This window comes from Pseudophryne corroboree, chromosome 2 (assembly GCF_028390025.1).
Source record: "Pseudophryne corroboree isolate aPseCor3 chromosome 2, aPseCor3.hap2, whole genome shotgun sequence".
In the NCBI taxonomy this organism is placed as follows: domain Eukaryota; kingdom Metazoa; phylum Chordata; class Amphibia; order Anura; family Myobatrachidae; genus Pseudophryne; species Pseudophryne corroboree.
Window position 1 is genome coordinate 834,090,004 of NC_086445.1, and position 15,906 is coordinate 834,105,909.

General features: G+C 49.2%; 1 protein-coding gene and 1 long non-coding RNA gene across 3 annotated transcripts in view; one reads left to right on the plus strand and one right to left on the minus strand.

The window, feature by feature from the left end:
* LOC135051295 (uncharacterized) overlaps positions 1–15,362 on the plus strand; it is a 34,181-nt gene extending 18,819 nt beyond the window's left edge. Inside the window, exons 2-3 of the long non-coding RNA XR_010242168.1 lie at positions 12,952–13,069; positions 15,207–15,362. This is a non-coding gene — a long non-coding RNA (uncharacterized LOC135051295). The remainder of the gene's footprint in view (positions 1–12,951; positions 13,070–15,206) is intronic.
* MAP3K15 (mitogen-activated protein kinase kinase kinase 15) overlaps positions 1–15,906 on the minus strand; it is a 471,487-nt gene that overhangs the window by 415,888 nt on the left and 39,693 nt on the right. The gene's annotated exons all lie outside the window — the stretch shown is intronic.

Genomic DNA, 15,906 nt, shown 5'->3' on the forward strand with positions numbered 1-15,906 from the left:
TAAGAAAACTGATGGTGTGCCTTGGCAATTTTCAAATGTTGTTTAGTGTGCCACAAGTTTACAAAGGTTGAAAATCACTGTTCTAAAGAGACCAAGTAGAGGTTGCCCATAGCAACCAATCAGATTCTAGGAATAATTTTATAAACTGTACTAGATAAATGATCACTAGAGTTTGATTAGTTGCAATGGTCAACACCTCCACATGTCGTCTTTAGAAGGACTGCTACATATCGACCACTATATTCAGTTTTAATTATACTAGGGACCATACGAAACTGGTGAAATGGAAGTCCCAGTATACTATACAATTTTAAATGAAAAATTATATTTATTTAATGTTTTTGTTTCAAATAAATTCAAACAGTAATTGTAGTAATTGTACACAGTGAGCCAATTCTGCACCTACCTCTGTGCTCCTACAGGCAACGGCGGTCACTTCTTGCATGTTCAAAGTTCACAAGTTTTCTACATACTCCATTTCTTTGAATATATAATTGTCTGAATTTAAAATTTTCAGGTGAGGGGAACAAAAATGTCTGCTGGCCAAACTGCAGGAGATTTACACACTTCCATTTAAGCATATACTGTATGGGAAATGCTAGATAAAATAAGAATTTACTCACCGGTAATTCTATTTCTCGTAGTCCGTAGTGGATGCTGGGGACTCCGTAAGGACCATGGGGAATAGACGGCTCCGCAGGAGACTGGGCACATCTAAGAAAGATTTAGGACTATCTGGTGTGCACTGGCTCCTCCCCCTATGACCCTCCTCCAAGCCTCAGTTAGGAACTGTGCCCGGAAGAGCTGACACAATAAGAAGGATTTTTGAATCCCGGGTAAGACTCATACCAGCCACACCAATCACACCATATAACACGTGATAGGAACCCCGGTTAACAGTATGATAACAAATGGAGCCTCTGAAGAGATGGCTCACAACAAAACCCGATTTTTGTAACAATAACTATGTACAGGTATTGCAGACAATCCGCACTTGGGATGGGCGCCCAGCATCCACTACGGACTACGAGAAATAGAATTACCGGTGAGTAAATTCTTATTTTCTCTGACGTCCTAGTGGATGCTGGGGACTCCGTAAGGACCATGGGGATTATACCAAAGCTCCCAAACGGGCGGGAGAGTGCGGATGACTCTGCAGCACCGAATGAGAGAATTCCAGGTCCTCCTTAGCCAGGGTATCAAATTTGTAGAATTTTGCAAACGTGTTTGCCCCCTGACCAAGTAGCTGCTCGGCAAAGTTGTAAAGCCGAGACCCCTCGGGCAGCCGCCCAAGATGAGCCCACCTTCCGTGTGGAATGGGCTTTTACAGATTTAGGCAGCGGTAAGCCTACCGCAGAATGCGCCAGCTGAATAGTGCTACAAATCCAGCGCGCAATAGACTGCTTAGAAGCAGGAGCACCCAGCTTGGTGGGTGCATACAGGATAAACAGCAAGTCAGTCTTTCTGACTCCAGCCGTCCTGGAAATATACATTTTTAGGGCCCTGACTACGTCCAGCAACTTGGAATCCTCCAAGTCCCTAGTAGCCGCAGGCACCACAATAGGTTGGTTCAAGTGAAAAGCTGAGACCACCTTTGGGAGAAACTGAGGACGAGTCCTCAATTCTGCCCTATCCATATGGAAAATCAGACAAAGCCGCCAATTCTGAAACCCGCCTGGCCGACGCCAAGGCCAACAGCATGACCACTTTCCACGTGAGATATTTTAAATCCACAGTCTTAAGTGGTTCGAACCAATGTGATTTCAGGAATGCCAAAACCACATTGAGATCCCAAGGTGCCACTGGGGGCACAAAAGGAGGCTGAATATGCAGTACTCCTTTGACAAAAGTCTGAACTTCGGGTAGTGAAGCCAGTTCTTTTTGGAAGAAAATCGACAGAGCCGAAATCTGGACCTTTATGGACCCCAATTTGAGGCCCAACGTCACCCCTGCTTGCAGGAAGTGCAGGAATCGACCCAGTTGAAATTCCTCCGTCGGGGCCTTCATGGCCTCACACCAAGCAACATATTTTCGCCAAATGCGGTGATAATGTCTTGCGGTGACATCCTTCCTGGCTTTGATCACGGTAGGGATGACTTCCTCCGGAATACCCTTTTCCTTCAGGATTCGGTGTTCAACCGCCATGCCGTCAAACGCAGCCGCGGTAAGTCTTGGAACAGACAGGGTCCCTGCTGCAGCAGGTCTTGTCTGAGCGGCAGAGGCCAAGGGTCCTCTGTAAGCATCTCTTGAAGTTCCGGGTACCAAGCTCTTCTTGGCCAATCCGGAACCACGAGTATGGTTTTCACTCCTCGCCTTCTTATTATTCTCAGTACCTTGGGTATGAGAGGTAGAGGAGGAAACACATAAACCGACTGGTACACCCATGGTGTCACTAGAGCGTCCACCGCTATCGCCTGAGGGTCTCTTGACCGGGTGCAATATCTTTTCAACTTCTTGTTGAGGCGGGACGCCATCATGTCTACCTGTGGTTTTTCCCACCGGTTGACCAGCATTTGGAAGACTTCTGGATGAAGTCCCCATTCTCCCGGGTGGAGGTCGTGCCTGCTGAGGAAGTCTGCTTCACAGTTGTCCACTCCCGGAATGAATACTGCCGTCAGTGCTAACACATGATTCTCTGCCCATCTGAGAATCCTTGTGGCTTCTGCCATCGCCATCCTGCTTCTCGTGCCGCCCTGTCTGTTTACATGGGCGACCGCCGTGATGTTGTCTGACTGGATCAGTACCGGCTGGTTTTGAAGCAGGGGTCTTGCCTGGCTTAGGGCATTGTAAATGGCCCTTAGCTCCAGGATATTTATGTGAAGAGAAATCTCCTGATTTGACCACAGTCCTTGGAAATTTCTTCCCTTTGTGACTGCCCCCCAGCCCCGAAGGCTGGCATCCGTGGTCACCAGGACCCAGTCCTGTATTCCGAATCTGCGGCCCTCTAGTAGATGAGCCCTCTGCAGCCACCACAGCAGCGACACCCTGGTTCTGGCCGATAGGGTTATCCGCTGTTGCATCTGGAGATGGGACCCGGACCATTTGTCCAACAGGTCCCACTGGAACGTCCTTGCGTGGAACCTTCCGAATGGAATTGCTTCGTACGAAGCTACCATTTTTCCCAGGACTCGTGTGCATTGATGTACCGACACTTTTCCTGGTTTTAGGATGTCTCTGACCAGAGATGACAATTCCTCGGCTTTTTCCAGTGGAAGAAACACTCTTTTCTGGTCTGTGTCCAGAATCATTCCCAGGAACAGAAGACGTGTCGTCGGGACCAGCTGTGACTTTGGAATGTTTAGAATCCAGCTGTGCTGTTGTAGCACTTCCTGAGAAAGTGCCACCCCCACTATCAACTGTTCTTTGGACCTCGCCTTTATCAGGAGATCGTCCAAGTACGGGATAATTAAAACTCCCTTCTTGCGAAGGAGTATCATCATAGCGGCCATTACCTTGGTAAAGACCCTCGGTGCCGTGGATAACCCGAACGGCAGCGTCTGGAACTGATAGTGACAGTCCTGTACCACAAATCTGAGGTACTCCTGGTGCGGAGGGTAAATGGGGACATGCAGGTACGCATCCTTGATGTCCAGGGATACCATGTAATCCCCCTCCTCCAGGCTCGCAATAACCGCCCTGAGCGATTCCATCTTGAACTTGAACCTTTTGATATAAGTGTTCAAGGTTTTTAAATTTAAGATGGGTCTCACCGAACCGTCCGGTTTCGGTACCACAAACATTGTGGAGTAGTAACCCTTTCCTTGCTGAAGGAGGGGTACCTTGACTATCACTTTCTGTGAATACAGTTTTTGAATAGCCACCAACACTGCCTCCCTGGCAGAGGGAGTTGCTGGCAAGGCAGATTTTAGGAAACGGCGGGGGGGAGACGTCTCGAATTCCAGCCTGTACCCCTGAGATACTACTTGAAGGACCCAGGGATCCACTTGTGAGAGAGCCCACTGTGCGCTGAAAAACCTGAGACGTGCCCCCACCGTTCCCGATTCCGCCTGAGCAGCCCCAGCGTCATGCTGTGGACTTACCGGACGCAGGGGAGGACTTCTGCTCCTGGGAACTAGCTGTGTGCTGCAGCTTTTTCCCCCTTCCTCTGCCCCTCGGCAGAAAGGATGAGCCTCTAGCCCGCTTATTTTTCTGGGGCCGAAAGGACTGTACCTGATAATACGGTGCTTTCTTTTGCTGTGGGGTAGCCTGTGGCAAAAAAGTCGATTTCCCAGCAGTAGCTGTGGAAACGAGGTCTGAAAGACCTTCCCCAAAAAGTTCCACCCCTTTATAGGGTAAAACTTCCATGTGCCGCTTGGAGTCGGCATCACCTGACCATTGCCTAGTCCGGGGGGTCTGGCGGCAATGGACATAGCGCTTATTTTTTATGCCAGCCGGCAAATATCCCTCTGTGCATCACGCATGTATAAGACCGCGTCTTTTAAATGGTCAATCGTAAGCAAAATATTGGCCCTATCCATGGTATCAATGTTTTCTGACAGGGAGTCTGACCACGCAGCAGCAGCACTGCACATCCAAGCTGATGCAATAGCGGGTCTCAATATAATGCCAGTGTGTGTGTATATAGCTTTTAGGGTACTTTCCAGCTTTCTATCAGCAGGTTCCTTTAGGGCGGCCGTATCCGGAGACGGTAGTGCCACCTTCTTTGATAAGCGTGTCAATGCTTTATCTACCCTAGGGGGTGTTTCCCAGCGTGACCTATCCTCTGGCGGGAAAGGGTACGCAGCCATTAACCGTTTAGAAATGATCAATTTCTTATCTGGGGAAGTCCACGCTTCCTCACACACCTCATTTAATTCGTCAGATGCAGGAAAAACTACTGGTAGTTTTTTCTCACCAAACATAATACCCTTTTTTGTGGTACCTGGGGTATCATCAGAAATGTGTAAAACATTTTTCATAGCCTCAATCATATAACGGGTGGATCTATTGGAGGGTACACTCGTCTCATCATCGTCGACACTGGAGTCGGTATCCGTGTCGACATCTGTATCTGTCATCTGAGGTAGCGGGCGTTTTATAGCCCCTGATGACATCTGAGACGCTTGGACAGGCACAAGCTGAGTAGCCGGCTGTCCTATGTCGTCAAACCTTTTATGTAAGGAGCTGACACTGTCACGTAATTCCTTCTATAAGTCCATCCACACTGGTGTCGACCCCGCAGGGGGTGACATCACATTCACAGGCATTTGCTCCGCCTCCACATCATTATCCTCATCATACATGTCGACACAGCAGTACCGACACACAGCAGACACACAGGGAATGCTCTTACAGAGGACAGGACCCCACAAAGCCCTTTGGGGAGACAGAGGGAGAGTATGCCAGCACACACCAGGGCGCTATATAACACAGGGATATCACTATACAGAGTGTTTTCCCCTATAGCTGCCTATAATATATATATACTGCGCCTAAATTGTGCCCCCCCTCTCTTTTTTACCCTTTCTGTAGTGCAGGACTGCAGGGGAGAGCCAGGGAGCTTCCTTCCAGCGAAGCTGTGAGGGAATAATGGCGCCAGTGTGCTGAGGGAGTTGGCTCTGCCCCTTTTTCGGTGGGCTTTCTCCCGCTATTTTATCGTTTCTGGCAGGGGTTAATATACACCTATATAGCCTCTGGGGCTATATATGGTGTTAGTTTTGCCAGCCAAGGTGTTATTATTGCTGCTCAGGGCGCCCCCCCCCCCCCCCCCCAAGCGCCCTGCACCCATCAGTGACCGCAGTGTGTGGTGTGCATGAGGAGCAATGGCGCACAGCTGCAGTGCTATGCGCTACCTTGGAGAAGACAGAAGTCTTCAGCCGCCGATTTTCCGGACCACCTTCTTGTTTCTGGCTCTGTAAGGGGTACGGCGGCGCGGCTCCGGGAACGGATGACGAGGTCGGGTCCTGTGTTCGATCCCTCTGGAGCTAATGGTGTCCAGTAGCCTAAGGAGCCCAAGCTACCACCACTTAGGTAGGTTCGCTTCTTCTCCCCTTAGTCCCTCGTTGCAGTGAGCCTGTTGCCAGCAGGTCTCACTGAAAATAAAAACCTAAACTATACTTTCTTCTAGGAGCTCAGGAGAGCCCCTAGTGTGCATCCAGCTCAGCCGGGCACAGAAATCTAACTGAGGCTTGGAGGAGGGTCATAGGGGGAGGAGCAAGTGCACACCAGATAGTCCTAAATCTTTCTTAGATGTGCCCAGTCTCCTGCGGAGCCGTCTATTCCCCATGGTCCTTACGGAGTCCCCAGCATCCACTAGGACGTCAGAGAAAAGGGGGTAATTCAGACCTAATCGCTCATCTTCAAATTTGCAGTGGTCTGCGGTCAGATAGTCGCCGCCCAGACAGAGTGAAATACTGTCCCGTGCAAGTCTGCGTATGCCTTGCGAAAATCTCTGCGAACGCCTGTCAGATGCAAATCCATTCGCAACTCACTCACCATCTAAAGAACTTTCCATTCTGTGCAGTCTGTGCGTAGCCCAGGACCTACTCCTACAGTGCGATAGAATCAGGCTGATTGGGGCCGGAGCTGACGTTACACACCTGCACTGCAATACGCTTGGCCACGACTGCGTTTTCTGCTGCGGGGTACACTGGGCTCCACAAGGAATGGACAATGGGGTGTAGAGTAGGATCTTGATCCGAGGCACCAACAGGCTCAAAGCTCTGACTGTTCCCAGAATGCATAGCGCCGTCTCCTATATCACCCCGCCTCCCTGCACAGGATCTCAGTTTTGTAGTTGGTGCTGCAGTAGCAGGCACTTAACAGAGGGGCTGCTCCAGGCAGCTATAAGAAGAGCTTTTTTTCTGAGGAAAAAAGTGAAGACTTCAAGGGCAGCAGCAGTGTTACATGTCAGTGGACATTCACGGCTGCAGCTCCGGCTCTCCCCAGCGACGATGTACACTCCCGAGCCCTGGTTGCCGGGTAACTATGTCAGCGGAGGCTCCGGTTTTCTTCTTGTCAGGCACACACGACGGGGGCTCTCCGGGATAGCGTGGCCGCGCTTCGGGAGGTGGTAAGTGGGTCCCACTTGCGGGACCCGGTCTTCATCGCAATCCGGCGCGGTCAGTGGGAGGCGGGCCGCGCACGCTGGCGGTGGACACTGTGGCAGTACAGGCGATCCCACTAGATCACCAGGGCATGGGACAGGTCAGGTTTTCTCTATAAACCGTTTTATTAGAGCCCGCAGTACCCGGTGGTTTTGCCAGCAGGGGGATAGAGTTTGGACCTGAAGCCCCTCCCCCAGCCCCAGGGCACCATTTTCTGCAAATGTTCCCGCCCTGAGCTGCATATCGGTCTCTTCCTCACTCCCTAGCAGTGTCTGCGGCGCCATTATCCCTCAGCTCACTGTTCCTGGGAATGCTTGGGCAAATCCTCCTATGTAAAGCCGTCTGGTTGTCAGTGCTGTGACTTTACAAAACACTTAAGTATTCTACCTACCTTTTTTAGTCAGTGTTAGTTAAGAAAGAGTGCACTTAGTCAGGGTTTCCTAGTACAATTACCCTGTGATATACATCCAGTTCTTACTGTGTACTGTTATATCTATTGTTATATAGCTGTGTAAGCTAGTCCAGTGTAGTATTATTGTTAGTAATAACCTCTGCATTGTACAGACTGTGACTATTTGTGTGTGCATTTGATAGCTGAGTGGTGTCCATTTCGTGTCTTTCACTCAACCTGCTATCCCTATATTCTATAACCTGAGGGGGCTTGGTGCGTCAGGTTTTATCTAATATAGGATTTTCACAAAGATATACTGTATTACGTATATTTTTCTCTGTGATTTACTCACCATATCTCTCCTTTATCTCTGCTGGTGCTGACTACACTGTGCAGGGGTTTGGGCTAGAGGTATTGTGCTGCTGACAAATTGTACTGTGTTACCTGATACTGCAAGTTCTATCGTGTCTGCTTCTGAGGGTAACGGTTCTGGGGCTGAACACACTGCCGGTGTTGCTGAAGCTGCAGATACCTATGAGGAGAATATAGCAGCTTTGGGCTCTGGTTCTGGGGGCTCCTTGCCCCCCCAGTGGGACGGTGGCAACGGTGGCAAATAATGACCCGCCGTGGACCGTTTTTTCCACGCTTCTGCATACGCTAGTTCATAAACTAACACCCCCTATGGGACCCCCAATGCCGGTGCAACCGTTTGTGGTCCCTGCAGCTAACCCGCCGTGGGCGGACGATTTATCTGGAACCAGTCCCTGACTACTAAAAAGTCTGACCATCGCTCGCCTACGTCCAAGGGGTCCTCTAAGCGAGCGCTTGTCTCCTCACAATCCACTGCTGTCACTGACACCTGGTCGGATGAAGACGGCACTTACACTGACCCCACAGGTTATGACTCAGATACGGCTGATGGGGAGGGTGGTTCACATGTGGATGTTCCTGATCTTTTGGAGGCTATTAAATTAATTTTACAGATTACAGATGATCCCGAGCCATCCGTTCCTCCTAAGAAACCAGATAGGTTCAAGCGTCAGAAGGTGATTAAACAAGTTTTACCTCACTCTGACCACCTAATTGATATACGTTAGGAACCCTGGGAAAACCCGAGTACGAAGTTTGTGCCTCAAAAGAAGATGCTGGCTCGCTATCCCCTCACGCCGGAGCTGTCTAAGAATTGGGAAACGCCTCCTCCAGTGGACTCACATGTGGCTAGGATGGTGGTTTCCTCAGCTCTACCGGTCACCACCGTCACGTCTCTAAAAGAGCCTACGGATAAATGTGTGGAGGGTTGTATGAAAGCGATTTACACCCTCACGGGTGCTGCACAAAGGCCCACTATTGCAGCTACTTGGGCTGCAGAGGCCATTGAAGCATGGGCCTTGGAGTTAGATGCTGAAATCTCCTCTGACCATGCTAGACAATGCTTGTCTTATATTGTCACAGCTTCTCGTTATATTAAAGAGGCGGCTTCTGATGCCGGTATCCTGGCAGCCAAGGCCTCTACTACGTCAGTCCTGGCTCGCCGGATATTGTGACTGAGATCCTGGTCTGTGGATCTGGACTCTAGAAAAACCCTGGAGGTACTCCCTTTTAAGGGAGATATTCTGTTTGGGGAGGATTTAAATAAGATAGATGCCTGGGTAAGGGAAGTTGTCACTCGAGGTTACGCCATAGCCTTCAAAAACCGACCCCCTCATCGATTTTGCCAGACAGATGTCCCGTTGGACAAGAAAAAGGCAAACACTCTACATTCGGTGGTACAGACCCTCCTGGATACAGGAGTCGTAGTACAGGTGCCTCTTGCGCAGAGGGGCCGGGGGTACTATTCTCCGCTGTTTCTAGTCCCGAAACCGAATGGGTCCTCCCGGCCCATTCTCAACCTCACGGCATTGAACAGGTTTGTGAAGGTTTCCAAGTTCCGGATGGAAACCCTTCCCTCTATAGTTCTGGCCTTGGAACCTGGGGACTTCATGGTCTCCCTGGATATACAGGATGCTTACCTGCATATTCCTATAGCAGTGTCTCATCAGCAATACCTGAGATTTGCGATTGGCAACTGCCATTACCAGTTTCGGGCGTTACCTTTTGGTTTAACAACGGCTCCGCGAGTCTTTACAAAAGTCATGGCGGTGTGGATGGTGGTACTCCGCCATCAAGGGGTCAGGATACTGCCGTATTTGGACGACTTGTTAATCCTGGCAAATTCCCCAGAACTTCTCCTGTGTCATCTAGATGTGACGGTCCGGTTTCTGCAAGCCCACGGGTGGCTCATCAACTGGAAGAAGTCATCCCTGATCCCTGCTCAGAGCATGGTGCATCTGGGAGCACTATTGGACACTCACAACCAGCGGTTGTTCCTGTCTCAGGAGAAAGTCCTGAAACTTCAGGACAGGATTCGTTGCTTCCTATCTCGTCCGCAAGTGTCGATACATTCGGCGATGCAGGTGCTGGGCCTCATGGTGTCAGCATTCGACATGGTGGAGTACGCTCAATTTCACTCTCGCCCTCTCCAGAGGCTGATTCTAGCCACATGGGACGGCCTGCCTCACCGGATCAGGTCTCAAATGATCTCATTGACTCCGGAGGTCCATCTGTCGCTGCTCTGGTGGCTCCGGGACCAACAACTGTGCAGGGGCCGTCTGTTCTGGATATTCGACTGGGTCCTGTTGACGACAGATGCCAGTCTAAGAGGTTGGGGCGCGGTGCTGGAGCAACACTCCCTTCGGGGGCGGTGGACCAAGGAGGAGTCCCTCCTCTCGATCAATATTCTGGAGTTGCGGGCGGTCTTCAATGCCTTGAACCTAGCCCAGCATTTAATTCAGAACCGTCCTGTTCAAGTACAGTCGGACAACGCCACTACAGTGGCTTACATAAATCATCAAGGCGGCACTCGAAGCTGCCTAGCAATGAAGGAAGTCTCACGGATTCTACAGTGGGCAGAACGCCATCTACCGGCCATATCGGCAATATTCATTCCGGGAGTCCTGAATTGCGAAGCGGGCTTTCTCAGTCGTCAGGACGTGCATGCCGGCGAGTGGGGCCTCCATCCAGAAGTGTTTCAACTCCTAGTGGAAAGGTGGGGACTTCCAGATGTAGATCTGATGGCGTCTCGACACAATCACAAGGTTCCGGTCTTCGGAGCAAGGACAAGGGATCCTCAAGCAGCATTCGTGGATGCGCTGGCGGTACCGTGGAGGTTTCGGCTGCCGTACGTGTTCCCTCCGATGTCACTCCTGCCCAGGGTAATTCGGAAGTTCAAGCAAGAAAAAGGAATTCTGCTTCTCATGGCTCCAGCGTGGCCCAGACGGCACTGGTTCTCAGACCTGCAAGGCCTATCGTCAGAGCGTCCAATTCTACTTCCACAACGCCCAGACCTCCTTGTTCAGGGCTCCTGTGTCTACCAGGACCTAGCCCGGCTGTCTTTGACGGCGTGGCTCTTGAAGCTTCCGTCTCAAGGGCTAAAGGGTTTTCTGAGTCGGTCATTCAAACTATGTTGCGGGCCCGGAAACCGGCTTCTGCTCGGGTTTACTATAGGGTCTGGCATTCTTACTTTGTTTGGTGCACATCTAACGGTTATGACGCTTAGTTTAGTATAGCCAAGTTGTTGGCTTTTCTTCAGCAGGGCCTGGACTTAGGCCTGCGTCTGGCCTCCTTTAAGGTCAAATATCTGCCTTGTCGGTGTGGTTTCAGAGAAAAATTGCGACCTTACCTGATGTGCATACCTTTACTCAGGGCGTGTTGCGTATCCAACCTCCCTATGTCCCGCCTGTGGCTCCTTGGGACTTGGTGGTTTTGGAGGCGTTACAAGAGTCTCTGTTTGAAACTCTTGGTTCAGCTGACCTTAAGTGGCTTTCCCTTAAGGTGGTGTTTCTGCTGGCTATTGCTTCAGCTAGAAGAGTGTCGGATTTCGGTGCCTTGTCCTGTAGTTCCCCATATCTGATATTTCACCGTGACCGGGCGGTTCTTAGGACTCGTCCCAGCTATCTACCTAAGGTGGTTTCTTCGTTCCACCTTAATCAGGAGATTGTGGTTCCAGCACTTGTTTCTCCTGATCTGTCTCCCAAAGAGCGGTCTTTGGATGTGGTACGGGCTCTCCGTATCTATGTGAAGAGAACTGCTCCTATTAGGAAATCTGATTCTCTTTTTGTTGTGTTTGGGTTTCACAAACGGGGCTGGCCTGCTCACATGCAAACTCTGGCCAGATGGATTAGAATGGTGATTGCACATGCTTATGTGAAGGCTGGTCTCTCTGCTCCTGATCACATTAAGGCCCATTCTACTCGGTCTGTTGGACCTTCTTGGGCGGCCCAATGTGGTGCGACCCTTGAACAATTGTGCAAGGCGGCTACGTGGTCCTCTGTGAACACGTTCATAAGGTTCTATGCCTTCGATACTGCCGCTTCCCAGGATGCTTCCTTTGGACACCGGGTTCTTGTGCCCGCTACAGTGTGTCCCCTCCCATAAGGAACTGCTTTAGGACATCCCCATTGTCCATTCCTTGTGGAGCCCAGTGTACCCCGCAGCAGAAAACGAGTTTTATGGTAAGAACTTACCTTTGTTAAAACTCTTTCTGCGAGGTACACTGGGCTCCACAAGGCGCCCACCCTGACGCACTTAGCTTCTTTGGGTTGGTATGGCATTAGCCGCTGACACGTCTCCTGTCGTGAGAATGCGGTGTTGTGGCTACTAAACGTTGTCGTCTCTTTTCCTGCTACTGCATTGGACTGGTTAACTAAAAACTGAGATCCTGTGCAGGGAGGCGGGGTGATATAGGAGGCGGAGCTATGCATTCTGGGAACAGTCAAAGCTTTGAGCCTGTTGGTGCCTCGGATCAAGATCCTACTCTACACCCCATTGTCCATTTCTTGTGGAGCCCAGTGTACCTCGCAGAAAGAGTTTTAACAAAGGTAAGTTCTTACCATAAAACTCGTTTTTCCTGACACTCCCACAAAATGGGCAATTACCACCATCAAACGCTGGCTTCCTGTCAATCAACTAGTGTACGCCTAGCGATCAAAAAATATGCTGGACTTTCTTCACAGTTTGGCCTTGCGCATGCGCATTACAATCCGTACGCATGTGCAGTCAATCGATAATCGCCCGCTTTACGAATTCGGACAACAGCGATCAGGTCTGAATCGGGCCCAAAGTTCAACTGAAAAAAAGAAAGAAATTCAATACGCCAAAAAAATGATTACATTATTAAATTAAATGATTATTAAATTATTAAAATAGATTATTTTTTGTCCAACTATCAGCAGTATTATTTTTTTTTGAGACTCGCTGTCTGTCTACAACTGCTGTGATTAGCGGCTATACTGTAGTCAGCACATTTTTTTGTTAATTCTTCCGGTTCAGTCTTTTTAATGTAAATGTGGTCAAGCACATGATTCTGATAAAAGGATTTGACCTTAATACTGTATGTCAAAAGAAGACTATCATATTCATGCTAATGTAAAAGTACCAAACAAAGAAACTAATTTACAAAATACACCCAAATTACAGTGTACAAGAAGGTGCAGAACTCCTCCCACGCTCGGGAACAGCCTCCACAAACGGAAAGTGCTCCTTCATACTTCAATATGTGAAGAAGCATAATTTTTTTAGGAACAGCGCTGCAGAGGTAACATGAAAGCACATTTCATTTATTTGTCTAATTTGTTTGATTTGGATGTTTCTCTACTTTTAGAACTTGTGTGAATATCTGAGGTAGTTTTAGGTCAAATTTCAGCAGAAAGATTGAAAAATCTGACGGGTTCAAAAACTTTCAAGCACCGCTGTGCAGGCCCGGCTCCAGGCGTACCAGCAACCTGAGCGAGAAAATTTGCAGTGCCCCCCCCCCCTCAATGCGCGTGCCTGCTCCTGGGAAAGTGGACGTGGCAATGCAATTTTATATCGATATCAAACTATAAATATATAATCACACACCCCTCGACACATGCACACACAATTAGCAGCTTTACACACAATGTGGGTGATTCAGACCTGATCGCTATGCTGCTAATTTTCCTGTCCTGCGATCAGATAGTCGCCGCCCAAGGAGAGTGTAAATTCGCCAGTGCAAGTGTGCGATCGCATGTGTACGCTGAGCTACAAATACCCCTCAGTCAGTGGACAGCTGTAAATCCGTTTGCAGCACCACACTCACCATCGGGATGATTTTTACCACTGTGTGCAGTCTGTGCGCAGCCCAGGACTTACTCCTACAGTGCGATGAGAACAGGCTGATCGGGATCCGGAGCTGACATCACACACCCTCCCTGAAACCGCTTGGGAACGCCTGCATTTTCCCTGACACTCCCAGAAAACGGTCAGTTACCACCAAACGGACTCTTCCTGTCAATCAGCATGCAAATGCCTGTGCAATCCAAATTTTTGCACCAGCCTGTCGCTGTTCAGCGATGCCTGTTGTTGTTTGTTGATGTGCATGCGCATTGTGATGCATACGCATACGCAGTCTATCGATAATCGCCCGCTGTGTGAAAATGCAAAGCAGCGATCAGGTCTGAATCAGGCTCAATGTCCTCATAATGTCCCCAGTATAAAGGTGGAGCCACGCTCATCTGAGGCGGCTCCATCGCAAACGAGCACTCCCCGGGAGTGCACACAGACGCTCCCATTCAGAGTCTCTCAAGTGAATGGGGCGCATCTCCGTCACGGGCGCGCGCCCTGGCGGACGGGGACGCTCTCGGCAATATGTAGTTTACAAGCTTATTTGTCCATGCTGACTCACTTATGTAGGGAAAACCCAGAGGAAATTCAAAGAAAGAATGAGCGCACACCACTCGTCTATCCGGCTGGCTTTGTCCAATGGGACGAGTGACCAGCTGATAGCTCGTCACTATCTTGCTGCATAGGTTAAGATACAGGATGATCAACCACATTCCCCCATGGGTGGCGATCGTAATGCGCTCCTGATTAGAAAGGAAGTTGAATGGATCCACAGACTTAATGTGATTGCTCCGAAAGGTCTGAATGATATGATTTCATTCTCCAGCTTCGTTTAAATACTGTATCTATTCATTACTCTGACTGGGTTAATTAATTTGTGTTGATTGTGCCCAATACATTCTGTATTTATGTCTTAAATTGTTTTGATCTATTTATTTCTATACCTGTGATGTATTGGGGGTCATTCCGAGTTGTTCGCTCGTTGCCGATTTTCGCAACGGAGCGATTAAGGCAAAAATGCGCATGCGCATGGTACGCAGTGCGCATGCGGTAAGTATTTTAGCACAAAACTTAGTAGATTTACTCACGTCCAAACAAAGAATTTTCATTGTTGAAGTGATCGGAGTGTGATTGACAGGAAGTGTGTGTTTCTGGGCAGAAACTGGACGTTTTCTGGGAGTGTGCGGAAGAACACAGGCGTGCCAGGAAAAAACGCGGGAGTGTCTGGAGAAACGGGGGAGTGGCTGGCCGAACGCAGGGCGTGTTTGTGACGTCAAACCAGGAACGAAACAGCCTGAGCTGATCGCAATCTGTGAGTAGGTCTGGAGCTACTCAGAAACTGCTAAGAATTTTCTATTCGCAATTCTGCTAATCTTTCGTTCGCTATTCTGCTAAGCTAAGATACACTCCCAGAGGGCGGCGGCCTAGCGTGTGCAATGCTGCTAAAATCTGCTAGCGAGCGAACAACTCGGAATGACCCCCATTGACAGATGTTTTGTGCTTTGAGTTACCATCACGTGTATGCATTCTGTAGTAGATAGCGTTGCGTTATTATGCTGATAACCTGTATCGCTGGATTTGCTTTATAGTTTATCTGTTGCCATGACGATTTTTGTCTGACGTGTGGTGTGAATATGCGCGCTGTCATCATCTTTCCACGCCAGAGCTCCGGGTCGGATTCCCGCGCCAGAGATCGCAGCCAATCTGTGTGTATCCACGTTTCTTCTTGGGGGTTATAAGGTAAACTGGATTTGTATGTTGTGTATTCCTGACGAAGATCCTGTGGGAATTGAAACGCTGAAATACGACCTCTGTGTCCGTGAGTTTTTATTAACAAATATTTCTGAGTGCCGCACCACTGCAGTCTATTCATCCAATGTGAGAGCACCGAAACTAGCTGTTTGCTGTAGGTGGAGTGCCGGGTTAAATGTTCTTTCATATATATACTGTAGGATAGATAGATAGATAGATAGATAGATAGATAGATAGATAGATAGATAGATAGATAGATAATTTATTTTTATTTTTTTGTCCCTTGATGTTGAAGGGAACCTATATCATAGATGCCTTTACACAAGGGGTGGTGCAGAGGTTTAATGTGGCAAAAGGGGTTTGCAAGGGGCATGGCTGCAGGATCGATTCATCGTGGCCACACCTGCGTTATGCAATGCTGAGATTACCAGCATTGTACAATATGGGGTGTGGCTACGATGACGCAATTCAGCGCGAAAAACATCATTACCCGTCAGGTGAGACCACTTCACCTAGCTCCGGGAAACAAGCCCACTA